General features: G+C 46.5%; 1 long non-coding RNA gene across 1 annotated transcript; it reads right to left on the bottom strand.

The window, feature by feature from the left end:
* Nucleotides 1-1,036: 1,036 nt before the first annotated feature.
* LOC131591875 (uncharacterized) lies at nucleotides 1,037-4,540 on the bottom strand. Its single transcript, XR_009280477.1, has 3 exons — nucleotides 3,820-4,540; nucleotides 2,856-3,026; nucleotides 1,037-1,928 (listed from the first exon to the last, which is right to left on the bottom strand). It is a non-coding gene; the product is annotated as an uncharacterized LOC131591875 (long non-coding RNA).
* Nucleotides 4,541-14,189: the final 9,649 nt, after the last annotated feature.

The following is a 14,189-nucleotide window of genomic DNA, read 5'->3' on the forward strand; positions in this document are numbered from 1 at the left end:
ATGTCTGGCTCTGCCCACCTGAAGAGCAGATACATTGCTTGATGATTCCAGGAGCAGCAATGCCTTGACCAATCCTTCTGTGTGACAAAAATCAGTGGCAGGAAAACCAACCCAGTCATAATCAAAGTTAGGGGTCTTTTCTTCCAGAATTGCCCCACTGATACAGGCAAAGCTGGCAGCTGAGGCCAGGCTGCCCTTTCTGGATCATTCTGCTCCTGTCAAGAGGTGAGTGCTGGATTTTCAGGAACTAAAGATGGGAATTTCCACAGTTCTCCCTAGAGATGTCCTTATGCCTTACCGGCACCAAAAGAACAACTACCTCTCTGCTGCTGAAGGAAGCATGGTGGAGTCTTCCTTTCTCCAAGGCTGGAGGCCAGATGTAAGCAGTGGCCAGGGATCAGTGATAGGGGCTAAGCTGCCTGCCAGAGCCCCTGTGTTCCTGGTTGTCTGTCAGCACTGCAGGAGTGAGTCATGTTGGTAACCTGTGCTCGGCTGGAGGAGGTAAGGCAGGTGTGTTGGAACCAGCTGCCACCACAACACTGACCCTGGCTATGAGGGCAATACAGCCCCTCCAGCACAGCAGCATCCAAACCTGTGTTCCTCCAAGGCACTCACAGGACACCTCTTTCTCTCCTTCTGGTGGACATGAGCACTCCACTCTCTGGCTCATGAACTCTCAGCAGATGCTTTGGCACAGAGAAGGGAACACCTGGCTCCAGCTGGATTTCAATGACTCCTTGCACTCTCCAAGGCAAATCCTGTGCCATAAGTATTGTCAGGAACAGGCACTAAGCTGCTGTGGCTTTCTCCACTGTCCTCTGCCACCACTGCTACCTGTAGAAGAAAGCAGAATAAACCACACAGATCTGTCCATTAGTTCTCACTGACCTGAAGCTGGGTTCTTAGAGGAGGCTGTACTCAGAGACATGCCCCATCCTTCCCCAGAGAAGTGGCCTTACACCAGTACCTGGAAGCAGGGTGAGACTCCGCAGCTGTGCAGGACCTTGTGATGGGTGCCTCTGCCCAGCCCATTCATCAGGAAGCAGGAGGTGATTGGGTGAAACATCTGTTTTTATTCAGTTAAAGGCCATTTTTCTCTTTGGATCACCTCAACAGAGGTGATGCAAAAAGCCTACAGCTCTGAGTGCCAGGAGGGCCAGCAGAGAAGCCACCTTCAGGCCCAGCAACATCCATCCCTGCAGCAGCAACTGGCCAGGGATGTCCAGCTGCATGGCCACCTCTCCTAGGGAGTGCTGCTGATGGGAGCCTCCTCATCCCAGATCAAGCCTTGTTGGGCTACAGAAGTGCTGTGCCCTCCTGCCCTGGTGAGAGGCTGCAGAGGACTCAGAGCTGTGCTGCCTACATGTGCACGGGGCCTGTCCAGTCAGTGATTGCTCACCTCTGAGGAATGCAATCTTCCAGTTACAGTGGAAAATTACAGGCATGTTTAATATAGTTGCTCCAGCAGGCTAAATCTTCTGGGATATGACCGTGTTGCTGAAAATGACTGAACATCTGGGACTACAGGCCTGCCTAAATGGAAATCTGGGCTGGTATGGGTAAACATAACAATTCAGGAACAAATAGCTGCTGTGTACTTTTTTTTTAATCTTTATTTTTAGTTATCGTATTGACTTCATATCAACACAGGATAGAATAAACATCTCAAAAATGTCCGGTGGCTGCTGCCTCAGCATCCACAGGAGCTCTCTCTCTGATAAGGCTGGAGAGGATCAGCTGTCTGTGGGCCTTCTGGGCTGATGTGTTCATTTTTTGATGATGGTGTTTCCAAAGCATGTTCTTACCCAGGGGTCACAGCTTCTTGCCTCTCTATTCCCACAGTTCAGCACAGAAACTTCACGAATGGCTTGTATTGCTCCAAGGGAAGGCAGTGATGCCTCAGCAAGGCTCAAATGCTGGGAAATACACTATATATGGGAAACTTGTAAGCATACTGAAAATGTTATCATGGCCAAGAGGCCAATGTGTTACAGCAGGCATTAGGAGAGCCACTCTCTGTGTCTAGCTCATCTCCTAACTTCTCCATCACTTTAAGGGGTCCTTTGGAGCAAAAATAATGCTGGGTTGCTTGATGTATCACTGATGTGATGTGATGTATCACTGGTGTGATGCACTCACAGGTACACTTAAGCCCAACCATGTCCTGTAGCCCAGAAAAATGTCATCATGCTCAAGCTTTGTTGCAATGCCATGTGCAGTTCTAGGTATCTCCAAGTACTACCTGGACGTTTTCTGGGCTGTAGAAGATACATAAAAACAGTTTGCCAGACTGCTGAAAGGTCTAGGGGGATTGTAAGCATGGATGAAGGTGTTTATGTGCATCCCCATGCTCATTTCTTCATTTCCCAGAGGATACTCTCCCTGCCCATGTCTCTGAGCTCCCCCTGACCAAGCAGGTTACTCACACTGATGTAATTTCTTTCTTTGACCTCTTGTCTCAGACTTATACAGAGAAATTAAATACAGTTATTTAGCACAGAACATGGCTTTTAAGCCATCTGGAAATGAGGGCTGGCAAAAGGCCTTCAGATCTGTATACAAATTTCTGAGAAGAATAAAGTTGGTTCCTAATGCAAACATTAATGAAATTTCCCTGAACTGAGTTGCTGTGGACATGGATATGCACCCCTTCTAGCAGGTGCAAAATGCAGCCCAGCTCCAGGCTCAGAGCACATGCCAAGGTACATAAACAGGTGAAAAAATATCAAAACCAAACAACCATCCATTAGGCTGGCATTAACCTGGAAGAAAGGGTATTCCTCACTGCATTTCCTGTAGCAAATTCACACACAATCTCTTCCTGGATTAGTAGAAGACATTTCTCACATTATTACCTCAAGGTGTATACATTTAAAAAATATGTTTGCTCTCTGTCTCTGCTGTTCATCAGAGCTTTCCTTCATTTGTATCAGGTGCAACTTGCATCTGGACCTCAAGAATTTGTGAAGCCTCTGTGTGGTCAAATCTGCTGCATAATCTCTGCTTGGGCTTTATCTGAGTAACACCTGTAGGAGATCAGAAAACATTATTTCAGATACACAAACAAGAAGAGATTCACCTCATCTAGTGTGAGGTGCTGGTGGCACATGGTGGTCAGGACAGGATCCCGCGATCACCCCAGGATTGCAGAAGAGACCCTGGAGACCCTGAGAGGTCATTACAGCTGCAAGGGCAGCCCTGCTGGGGCAGGAAGATGCACAGGTACTTGTACAGCTTGAGGAGCATCAACCAGGTGTTCTTGGCATAGAAGCAGGGGATTAAACTAATGCTTAAGGGAAGTTAAAAAGAACAGAAGTCCAAGCAGGGACACTGTCACCTCTGCAGCTGTGGGCTGTGACAAGGGACCCCAGCCACAGGAGACAAGGAAGCCTCAGCATTTGCCCCTTTCTGGGCATGGCTGCCTGGACCTGATCAGCCTCTTTCCCTAGAGAGCTACAAGAAGAGGCCATTCCTTGATCTGCAGAGCAGGTCCTCGAGAAGGCCCCCAGAGCTGCTGGTGTGGCTGGAGCAGGGAGGTCGATTCAAGGGAGTCTGAATAAGGTTACAGCAACACATGCAGCTTGCAGTTGCCTAAGGAGGTTGAAAATGCTCATGTGGAGCTGTGTGTGCAAAATAAACGTGCCCAGAGCCAGCCTGCAACACAAGCAACCCCGGTCTGTGCCATCAAACACCTCTAACACAGACATTTTGGGAGGGATGCTGCCCCTGGGCAGCCCCCAGCCAGGGGGTCAGGAGGGGATGAAGCGGTGCAGGGCTGTGCCAGGAGCCAAGCTGACAGCTCTCGGTACAGATTCCCACCTGCCAGAGCCCGGCGAAGCTGCAGAAATCCGTGTCATTTATTCGCATGCCTGTACCTCCGCAGATGCAGCACATCCTGCCTGCCCCGTGACTTGGCCCTGGCCGCAGCCAACATCTACAAAGGCAGGAGGAAAAAAACAACAACAAGAAAACAGAAGCCAAGTTACGCGGCAGAGGGGGAATAAAAATATTTCCCCGGTGGCGGCGGGTGACCGGCAGAAACCCCGAAAGGCCCTGTAAATACAATGCACTGCGGACAATCAGCGCGGGCCCGGCGCTGCTCGGAGCGGCCCCGGCGGCAGCGCTCCAGGGAGCGGGGACGGCGGCGGTGCCGGTGGGACGGGCCAGCACTCCCAGTCCTGCTCGGGGACATAAACAGGACGCCCCACCTCTGGCTGATAGCGATCAGCTGGACAAGGCAGAAGAGGGAAGAGGCCGGGGCCCCGGCGCGCCCCGGTCACCTCTGAAATGACAAAGCATTATTGCAAATGACAAAATGCAAGCAGCGCTGCAAAGAGCTTCCACAGAGACGGGCAAGAGGAGGAGACGATCCCTGGTGCTTCTGCCGCAGACCGCAGCGGGGTCTGCTCCCTTACCTGTGCTCCGTTCTGGTGACCATCCGACACATTAAAGGCAGTAACGACGGAATTCTTCTGAGCAAAAAGCACTTATAATTGGATAATGGCCACGGAGCATCAGTAGGTGGGTTGCCTAAAGCCTGAAGAAAACCATGAGAATTTTTTTTTCCACCCACAGCACTATTATGAAGCTGACAAGGTCCTGCTCTCTGCAATTCCCATTAATTTTACTGCCTGACCTTCAAGATTTATGACAGCTTTGTCTGGCATTCATGGGGCAGACAGGTATTGTTACATGCCGACGTAACCCAGGTAGCAGCCACGGGTTGTTCTCCACAAATGACTGCACTCCAGTCAGCTTTGGAAAACTCCCCACTTTTGTACAGGGGAATACTACATAAATGAGAATCACTTTAAATTCCAGTCTCCCTTTCCACCCTCAGGGAAACACAACACATGCCAGAAAACAGAAATCACTGCTCATCCCGTATTCAAACAGCAGGCAAGCTTAAATCCTCAGAAATCCTTGAATACCCAGCAGATGATGACATACGCTGAGGCCATACCATACCTGTCGTTTAAACCCTCTGTGACTTGAAAAAATCAAATACACTGCAGTTATACTAGCCAGGGGCAAAGGAGGAGTGACTAGCTGGCATCCTTGTTCTTTTCCTTCCAGGACTTTGATTTCTCTAGCAGTCTTTTTTTATCCTCTATGTAACCACCAAAATAGAGAGAAATCAAAAAGAACAAAAATAGCAACAGTACAAGAAAAAAAACACCATCAGGAGTTCCTGTTCACAAGGCTATCCTGGCATTCATCTGGGGCTGTTGACATATTTAATAATCATCCAGTCTCTGCCAGCTGGATGCCAGCTTCAAACTTGAGCCCACAACTGTGATAACTTCTTGCTTCATGTTACAATTCATGCACTGATATTTTTTTCTGCAGTGTGTTAGCAGTGCAGCTTATTCTGAGGAGCAGCTTATCTGAAGGCATCCTGAAAAACAGACATACATGGGTAATCTCCAAGTTTCCCTCACCTGGGGAAGCAAGGATTTTGCTTCCATGTTATGTTAAGGAAGGTTTTAGGTTTTTTGCTGAGTGACTTTTAGCAAAGAAAGCCTATAGCTTTGCTGGCAAAAGAATATGAGTGTTACCATCATTTTAGTACGATTTCTGTAATGTTATAAATGCTTCTTCATTAAAATGAAGAAACATTTTTATTTTAATTATCTGTAATCCATGGAGATACGTGTCTTCCCAATTTCCCCTCTCAAATTGGTGCAGAATTGCACTCTGTTGGTGGATGCTGGTGTTGGGTTATACTAAGTGCTGTCCAAAGAAGTTTTCTCCCAAAAGACTGCAGTGTGTGAGGGCTTCTAGAAAACTAGAGTTTAGGGGAAAAGTGTTGTCCTCTTTGTCTTCTTTTTGTTTTCTTTCCCTGGCATTACTTGGGAGCAGTGTGGAGCTGGGCCCTCATGGCTGGCAGTGCTCACATGGTAATACCACCACACCTCCCACTCTCCACAGTTCTGACAGAGGCTTTGCAGCCCATGCCCTCTACCAGCAGGCCCCCGTCAAGCAGTAGATGCCCCAGGGTGGAGGCAGAAGCCACTGTGTGGCTGCAGGAGCCCCAGTCCCAGGAAACACGTGCTAGCTCACAGCCTGCTGGTGACAGCTTAGCTGCTGTGGAACAAGCCTGCTGAGAACCAATAATACATGGCACCTCAAACTCTCTGCTTTGAATCCACCCACCTTCCCATCCCTGGAAGTGCTCAGGGTTCAGGTTGGATGGCACTGTGAGCAACCTGGTGTAGTGGGAAGTGACCCTGCTCGTGGCAGAGGGGTTGCAATCAAATGCTCTTTAAGGTCCCTTCTAACTCCAAACCATTGTGATTCTGTTTTCCAGCACATGTGAAAGCTGTCACAAAGCATAAAATGAGGCTTTGGAGCCCACCAAAGACCACTTCTAATAGGCTTGGGGCAGGAGGAGATCCCTTGGTGATTGTGCAGAGCCAGTAAAGGTCACAGTCTGTAAACCAGAGGTGCTACAGACCTCACTAGCTGCAACCAAGTGGGTTTATCCCAGTGACTCACAAGATGCTAAGTACCACTTCCACTGCAATTTTCTCCCTGCCACTCACTGATTAAACACTATTTTAATAATAAGCCATAAAGATTACTGACTCTTCCTTTCTCTTACCATTGAGGAAACGCTCAACTGGTCAGTTATATTAAGCATCACAAAACTAAAAAAAAATTAGATTTCTGTTAAGGGATCTGCTGTTTTGCCTTTTATAAACTGAGAAAAAACCTTCAGGTATCAGTTCCCAGCCAACACAACATTTGCATGTGTTATAATTAGATATTGGTTTTGTTGCTGCTCAAGGCTGCAGTTATGGCAGTTTTCCATTGCAAACCCACTTGAGCTGTGGGACTTGGCCAAGGATTCTGACCTTTTCTCATCAATGAAATCCAAGTTATTTTTGAGAGAGCTGGTGCCTCCGCATACTTTTTTCCCCTTCATGCTGCCATGCATCCATGATAACTATATTAAGCAGAGAGGGAAATAATAACAGTGACCTATTAGAGCATACACTGGGAAGGACTATTTTTTAAAAATGCAAATGGTACACAATAAAATCCATTTTGACTCTGTATCACATTGTGTGACAAGAGAGTGAACAAACAGAGATAAGCTACTGTTCTGAGCAAACAGACACAAAATAACACAGTTAATAAAATTTTTCCTTGACTTTGCCTCCCTCACATTCACAGCCTTGGAGCCCTCCAGTATCTTTAGCTGCTGATATGCTGGCTGCTGTGCTCAGTGTGACAGTGAATTCCAGATCCCTGTGCCCTGCCTGTCCCTCCAACCCTCTCTGCCCTGGGAAGGTCCTTCCTGACACTGGCTTCTGTCACATCCTTCATGCAGGAGCAGCACAGAGGGCCCTAGGGCTGCTTTTCTCCCACGTTCACATTTTGGGGCATCCTTGTGTGGGCAGCAGCTGTGCTGGGAGAACATCCTTGCAAGCAGCAGGGGCTGCTGGCTGCCATGGTTCTTGGTGCAAGGGCAGTACTGGTACTGAGGGTGAGCACAGGGAGCTTCTCCAAACAAGTGACTGCACAGGGACAGAGACAGAAAAGGAGGTGAAGTGACAATAATGTTCAAATGGAACTGAGATGGTTTCTGCAGGCAGAAATGTCTCCACTATGCATGAGTACTCTGCATGGGCTCTGTGAGCTTCTCAGAAGAAAGCATCTAAAAATATCCTTTTACAAAGAGAAATGGCAAACATTAGTTGGTGGCAAGGAAAAATCTGAACGAAGACATCAAGTATGGCAAAAAAACTGAAAGTGGGGAAAGGCAACCCCTCAAAATAATAATAACCACCTCAAATAACCTATCAGGACCTGGTAGTCAAGGGCTTGAAAGAGCTGAATATCCATAAGTCTTGTTTTCTTTTCCAATACAAATCATCCAGGCACATTACAAAACACTGAAAGCTTGCAGTTCATGTTTAGTAAGCACCACCATTGGCAGGTATGGCGTTGCATGTTGGGGAACCTCTGAGCAGCAGTCTCAGCACAGGTGCTCAAAGACTTGCCTTTTTTTCAGCTATACCTCTTGGTTTAGTAAAGAATGTCACTCCATGATGAGTACCTTCTTTCACCTCTTCCCTTAGACCATCACAAGGACACAAGGCTGACTCGATAGCGCTCCAAACCCCAGCTCCCTAAAGGCAAAGATGTGCCTGGCCCCACTTGGGGTGGGCTGGCTCCTGCCCACAGCCAGCCAGGCGCCAGCTGGGAGCAATGTCCGCATTGGGAATGGCTCTCGGCTGGCACCTCGCCGGCCTTGCTCCGGGCAGCCCAGGGCAGAGCTCAGTTCCTCGGGTTGATTGCTGCACTGAAGGTCTGCAGGGCAAATTACACCACACTACCTGGCACTCCGCGGGAGGCATGGATGTGCAGCCATAGCCTGCAATTTACATTTAAAGAATTAATAAAAATTCCAAGCTGGAGAACTTCTGTGGAGTTTATAACCTTGACATTTTTTTATCACCCCCTGCCTTGTTTCTTTTCCCCTTTTTAACCAAACCAACCCATACAAATTAGTATTTGAAAGTATGCAATTAGCAAGCTGCTCCTGCAGCTATGCAGTTCTCCTGCCACCCGGTTTCCCAATGGGGGGAAATCAACAATAAAGAACAAAGAAAAGAATTTGCTGCCTCATATTAATGGCTGCTGTTTGAGGACAGCATTTGTATTTTAAATGAATAGGTTGCTGAGGACAAAAAGGTCAGAACTGCATTTTATGGTAGCGATAGAATAGCAGGAGGACAGAAGAAAGGCAAAAGCTGCGAGCAGACAGGCGGAACAACACGCTCTGCTTGCTGGAGAAGCTGGGATCAGCGCCCGGCCACGCTGAGGCCACGCGTTCAGGAGTCAAAATATGGGCATTGTCCTGCAAGGTGGTGAGGACAGCGGTGGGAGAGGACAGCACACATCCCAGCCAGTTCAGTGAGGTCTGAGGCACATAGCATGGTTCAGGCATACAGCTCAGCCCAGTGACCCCCTCCCAAAATCCTTCCTTTCTGCAAACCATGTGGATCCATCTGCTTGCAAATGAAATTTTTTTCATGAACTCTGAGGCCCTGATTGTGCATTGTACCTCAAGACCCTGCCAATACCCAGCAAGAAAACCTGTGTGTTTGTGTTGAGTGCAGCTAGCTGGGAATGTGCCCTTTGGTACCTTAACATCTTCAAACTGCCTGAAGTTAAACCTAAATTGAGAAATCCAATGAAACCTGATGTTGATTCAAGTATACTGCAGAACTCCAGCTCTTATCCAGAGGTATTGATCAGCTCCTTCCTGAGAGCTGAGCCTGCTGGTTCTTTGAGGCTTCAGGAAAAGGTGAGTCAGTATGGGACTATTTTAACTAATAATATGCAATCAGAATGAAATAGTCACATCACAACTGATGACAAAGCTAGTCAGAAAGGAAACATGAAGTCACCCAGGGAGCCCTGAGATGGACACTCCACTGGGGTATTACCTGAGCAGCCAACTTATAGCCAGCTTCTGCAAAACTGTTGAGAGCCATAAGGAGCTTCTCCAAGCACAAGGGCTTGTGCCACTAAACTTTCCTGGTGCAAAGCAACCCACAATCTCACTGGGCCACTGGGACTGACTGGATCCCTGCAGGCAGTGCCTGGGATGTATGGCTCCCAACCCCTGGGTGAGAGCAAAGAGCAAAGAGCAAAGCTTTTGAGGAAAAAGTAGGGTACATTAAAGCTGAGTTACTGCTGAGCTCTCTTATTGACTATAATAAGACAGTGAATAACTTTTCATTAAGTGCATGTTTCTGGCAGTGTAACAAGCCCTTACCTGCAATCCTGTGTGAAGCAGAAATGGCCTAAAGGCATCACACCTGAAGGAAAAATTCCAGGCCCTTCAATAATGTATTAACATTTTTAGAATACATTCAGAATGTTTAGTGCAGTAGGCAAAACATGTGTTCTGGTCTCTGGTACCTTGGTAGTCCTTGAGAGACATGAAAGAAGGCTGCAGCTTTCCAGCAGTGACTTTCCAAGATGCATCCTTCCTTTAAATATTTAAGCCAGGACAGAAATCAGAAAATGAGCTGGAAAGCAGTGATGGCTGCACAAAGAAACGCACTTTTTGAACCGGAGTAGTTAGGAATGTGTTCCTGGAAAGAGTGACTGTAAATCTGTGAGCCAGATAAAACTGATCTTCTGCCATTACCCTGACTCCTTTACCCATGGTTCTCCTACAGCAGTTCAGAGATGTCTGAGAATCACTCCTGGCCTTTCTCCAGGCACTTTGGCTACGAAAAGAAACAGCTAAAATGTATCTCTTTAAATAGGTGTTCCCATGGTGCAGGTTAGTCCTTATGTTGATTAGAGCTCACAAAAAAACCCACTCCAGGCAAAGGAGGGGTGGCAAAAGGTGTTATTTCAGGAATCATCACCCAGTAGGACTGACAGGCTGTTACCTGGGTACTTTCGTCTGTTATGGAGCTGGAGAGAAGGAGGTGCTGGTGTTGGACAGGATGCAGAAGCAGCAAAGGCTTTACTGATTTGTTGTCCCACAATGGCACCCAAGGCACTGCGCGGAGTCCTGGCTCAAGAATAGTGACTGTAGTGACAGTGGCCAAGCATGACTGGGGCACGTTGCTTCTGCATGGCACCGAATGCACCTGTAAGAGCAGCTAAGAGGTTGTCACAGCTTCATCAGAATTTGCTGAATGACCCCAGGTGCTGGGAGGGGCTGGTAAAAGCTGGCCACGACCCTAGGGCAGGGTTCCCACAGCACTTCCAGCTGCCGAGAATAGGTGGCACCCTGACATGCAGCACTCCTCCCAAAGTCCTGCCACAGGCTTCTGGAGGCAAAGAAGCTATCTTGGTCTTGACTTTTAATTCTTCTTTTCTTAAAAACCCAGTTTATTTCTGGCTTACAGGTATCAATAGAAGAAAGGTGCATGGATACAGGAAAACAGCTTCAGAGATGCACCTTGAAAAGATGATTTATGTTTTTGCCATTTTCCGCTGCTTGTACCAACCTACAGCCCAAAAGTCTGCCTGGATAGATTCTGCATAAACTGTGCCAAAGTTCAGCAAAACAAATTTGCCTGCCACGAGCAAGAGACTGGGAGCAGGAATTCTTGAAAAATGCTAATAATGTCTCAAACTATTTTTCCCTTAGCTGGGAAACCATTCTGCTTGAAATAGAGCAGGCAGGAAGATGACAGAGAATTTTTATAGCAGTCCCTGAGCCACAGAACACAAGCAAATTTTGTTCTGTTTGGGATGGCTTAGAAAACACTTTCAGCCCTTTTGTGTAGATGAATTTTCCATTTAGTGGAAGGGAAAATAACAATATTACTGGCCTCTGTTTGCACTGTTAGCCTCTGTACTTCCACAGAGATGGAGACACAGAATTTGCATCCATTTTCCTTCACATTGCATTAATGTGAATGAAACACATTTGCAGTATGTAAATAGAGGACTTAGCACAGCAACCCTGCTTGCATGAATAAATCTTTTAAGCTCCTCTGCCCTTTCTGCCCCATGGCTGCATAGATAAATAAAGAAAAGGCCTTATTATATTTGTGGTGGCTAAAATTAAAGCTCTCTGCTAAACAAAGTAAACTAAGCCTTCACATTTGTCCCCTATCACTTGCTTGCTGCTCCTTAAATCCCTTTGCTTAGGTTCTATTAACTTGGTGAGAGAACACTGTTCTGGGAGAGTGTTAAAGCTGGAGTTGCAGTTGTGTACTGACAGTGGTGGGGTCTTTGCCAGATATGAAGCCCAAGGCACACAACTGATGTGCTGCATCCCCCATGTTCATCTAAATAGAGAGTGTTTTATCCACATTAATTTTATAGTTACTGAGATGCTGTTAAAAGGGAGAGAGAATCCGTGACAAGTTTTCAGACTCGAAAGCCCATCTGGTTTGAACATGGTCAATTGGGATATAATTGTCTGGGGGGTAATCTGGAAGAGGATGAACCAGCCATCCCTTGTCAATGATTCACACAAACATGCATCCATCCAGGTGACGGCTGACATGTTTTTTGGGGACAAAAAAGGAAAAGAGAGGGTGAGGAAAGACTACTCCACCACAACTGCATATCAAACATGCTGCAAAGCACAATTTTGCTCCTCACATGTGCTTCCATTCCCCTCAAGGTATCATCCCAGTCTTGTCCACAGCCAACTGGAGCACTGTATTGTGCACCCTCACTTTTTTCTCTCTCCCAGTCATGCTCCCCAGGTGTGTGGGGAACATGGTTGTTGTCCCCTCACCCCCCTATTGTCCCATAACACTGTTCCTGCCATGGCTGGTGGAGTCACCTGGTCCATCCCTTGGTGGGCTCACAGATCCTGCGTGAGTGGGTGAAATCCCAGGCTATGGCACCATGCATCTTCCAGGCAGCTCCACAAGACCATGGTCCCACCTAAGTGGAGTCAAAATTTCTAGGGGTGCAGAACTAGAGCTGGGATGCTGGAAGTCCCAAATTGCTAGCACTTACAGACATGAGAGACCTTTCCTATCACTTGCCCTGACTTTTCCACCACAGCCTTACTCCTCTGAGAGTATGGCTATGACAGGAGAGCGCTTTGCTTTCTTTTAAGGAGTGAGAAATTACAGGGTCTGTACCTCCAACCCTGTGCCTTCAGTCCCCTGTTAAAGGAGTAAAAATTAGAGGTTGAAGATCACAAAACAAAAAAAGGTGACAGAAATGGTGCTGGGAATGGGTGGGATGAGTGTCTTCAGCATCCCCCAGAATACTTCTGAGAAACATGCAGCTTCCCTGGGATGCTTCAAATGTTACTCTTCAGAGAGAGAAGCCTAACCTAAAACAAGCTCTTGGTGTTTTCTGCAGAAGGTAGGTGCCACCCCTGGGTAGCAATCAGCATCTTTCTCTCCTTACTCCTGCTGCCTTTCAGCTTACTGTCTGCTCCCAGCAAATCCTCCCACTTGGCAAACCTTTGGGTTTGCAGACTCAGAGCAACTACCATTTACTGCTCACACTTCATATTATGCTCCTCCTCACAGAAATAGCCCTGTAACCACAAGGTTTGCTGTGTCTTCAAGGTGCTCAGATTCCAATGAGACCAGGGTGTGCAGCACAAAAGAAAATTCCATCAATTTTTTTATCATTCCCATAATTCCTCAGGGAAAGGGAGCCATCTCAGTGTGTAGGCAGCCAAAGAGCCAGCACTAGGACTGGCTGAAAGGACTTCATCCTTTCCACACTTTCTGCTCTTGCAGCAGAAATATTCCTGCTGTGCTAATGGGATTAAAAAGATGGGTATCCAGGCACTAAGAATTAAGAGAATTTGAGTTCAAAACACTGTTGAGTTTTCTTTTGAAATGGCTGTGTAAAGTCACAAATGATTAGCATATAGAGATCAAAACTTCCACATTAGTAAACACAAAAATGGACTTGGCATTTTTTCTTAAACTGAAATGTTATGAATGTAGTGGAGTTTATTTGTAGGCCAAGGCATTATGGTAACAGAACATAAACTTTTAGGGCAGACAGTTATCTGGCATAATAATTCTGTCTTTACTCATTAACAAACATCAGTAAATGCATGCTGCAGACACCAATATTGGGAAGTGTCGAGTACAGTGGCTTCTTTGTGAATGAATTGTCTTTCTCTGAGAACTAGACCACCGATAATTAATTATCTCAATGTCTTTGATCTATTTACTTTGCACATATTTCATCTGTTTTGGTTTGTTACTTGCATTTCAATGACCTCTCACATTACGGAGCAATTCCTTCTGTTGGGAAAATTGCCTTTCCCTTTCCCATGGGAGCAGAGCAGTGGACTAACTGCTTCTCAGAGATGACAGGTCCATTTTTTACTTCTGTGAGGATGACTGCACTGATTTAAGGAATCTGCCCATATACAGCTGAGGAGTTCACTTTGTTCCTATGAAGCCTATGTATGCATTTGTAGCAAACTGCAAACTCTCTTTGGACTGTGAAGCTGTTTGCCTGTTCCCTCAGTTTTAATATGAACAGAAAAGGCAAAGGATCACTTTCACTAAAAATCTGTCTCCTACCCATAAAAAGCAAGATCATCTCTATTTCTAACTACTAGTTAAACACTTAATTGTATTTAATACAGTAATTATAGTGAGATGGGGTGTATATTGATTTACTGTAGATCTTCCCAGGAGCAGCTTTATTAAGTATTACGTGTTGTGAACTTGAGTTTAAAAAAAAAATGTTCTTTCCTTCTT

Source organism: Poecile atricapillus, chromosome W, assembly GCF_030490865.1.
Source record: "Poecile atricapillus isolate bPoeAtr1 chromosome W, bPoeAtr1.hap1, whole genome shotgun sequence".
Classification (NCBI taxonomy): domain Eukaryota; kingdom Metazoa; phylum Chordata; class Aves; order Passeriformes; family Paridae; genus Poecile; species Poecile atricapillus.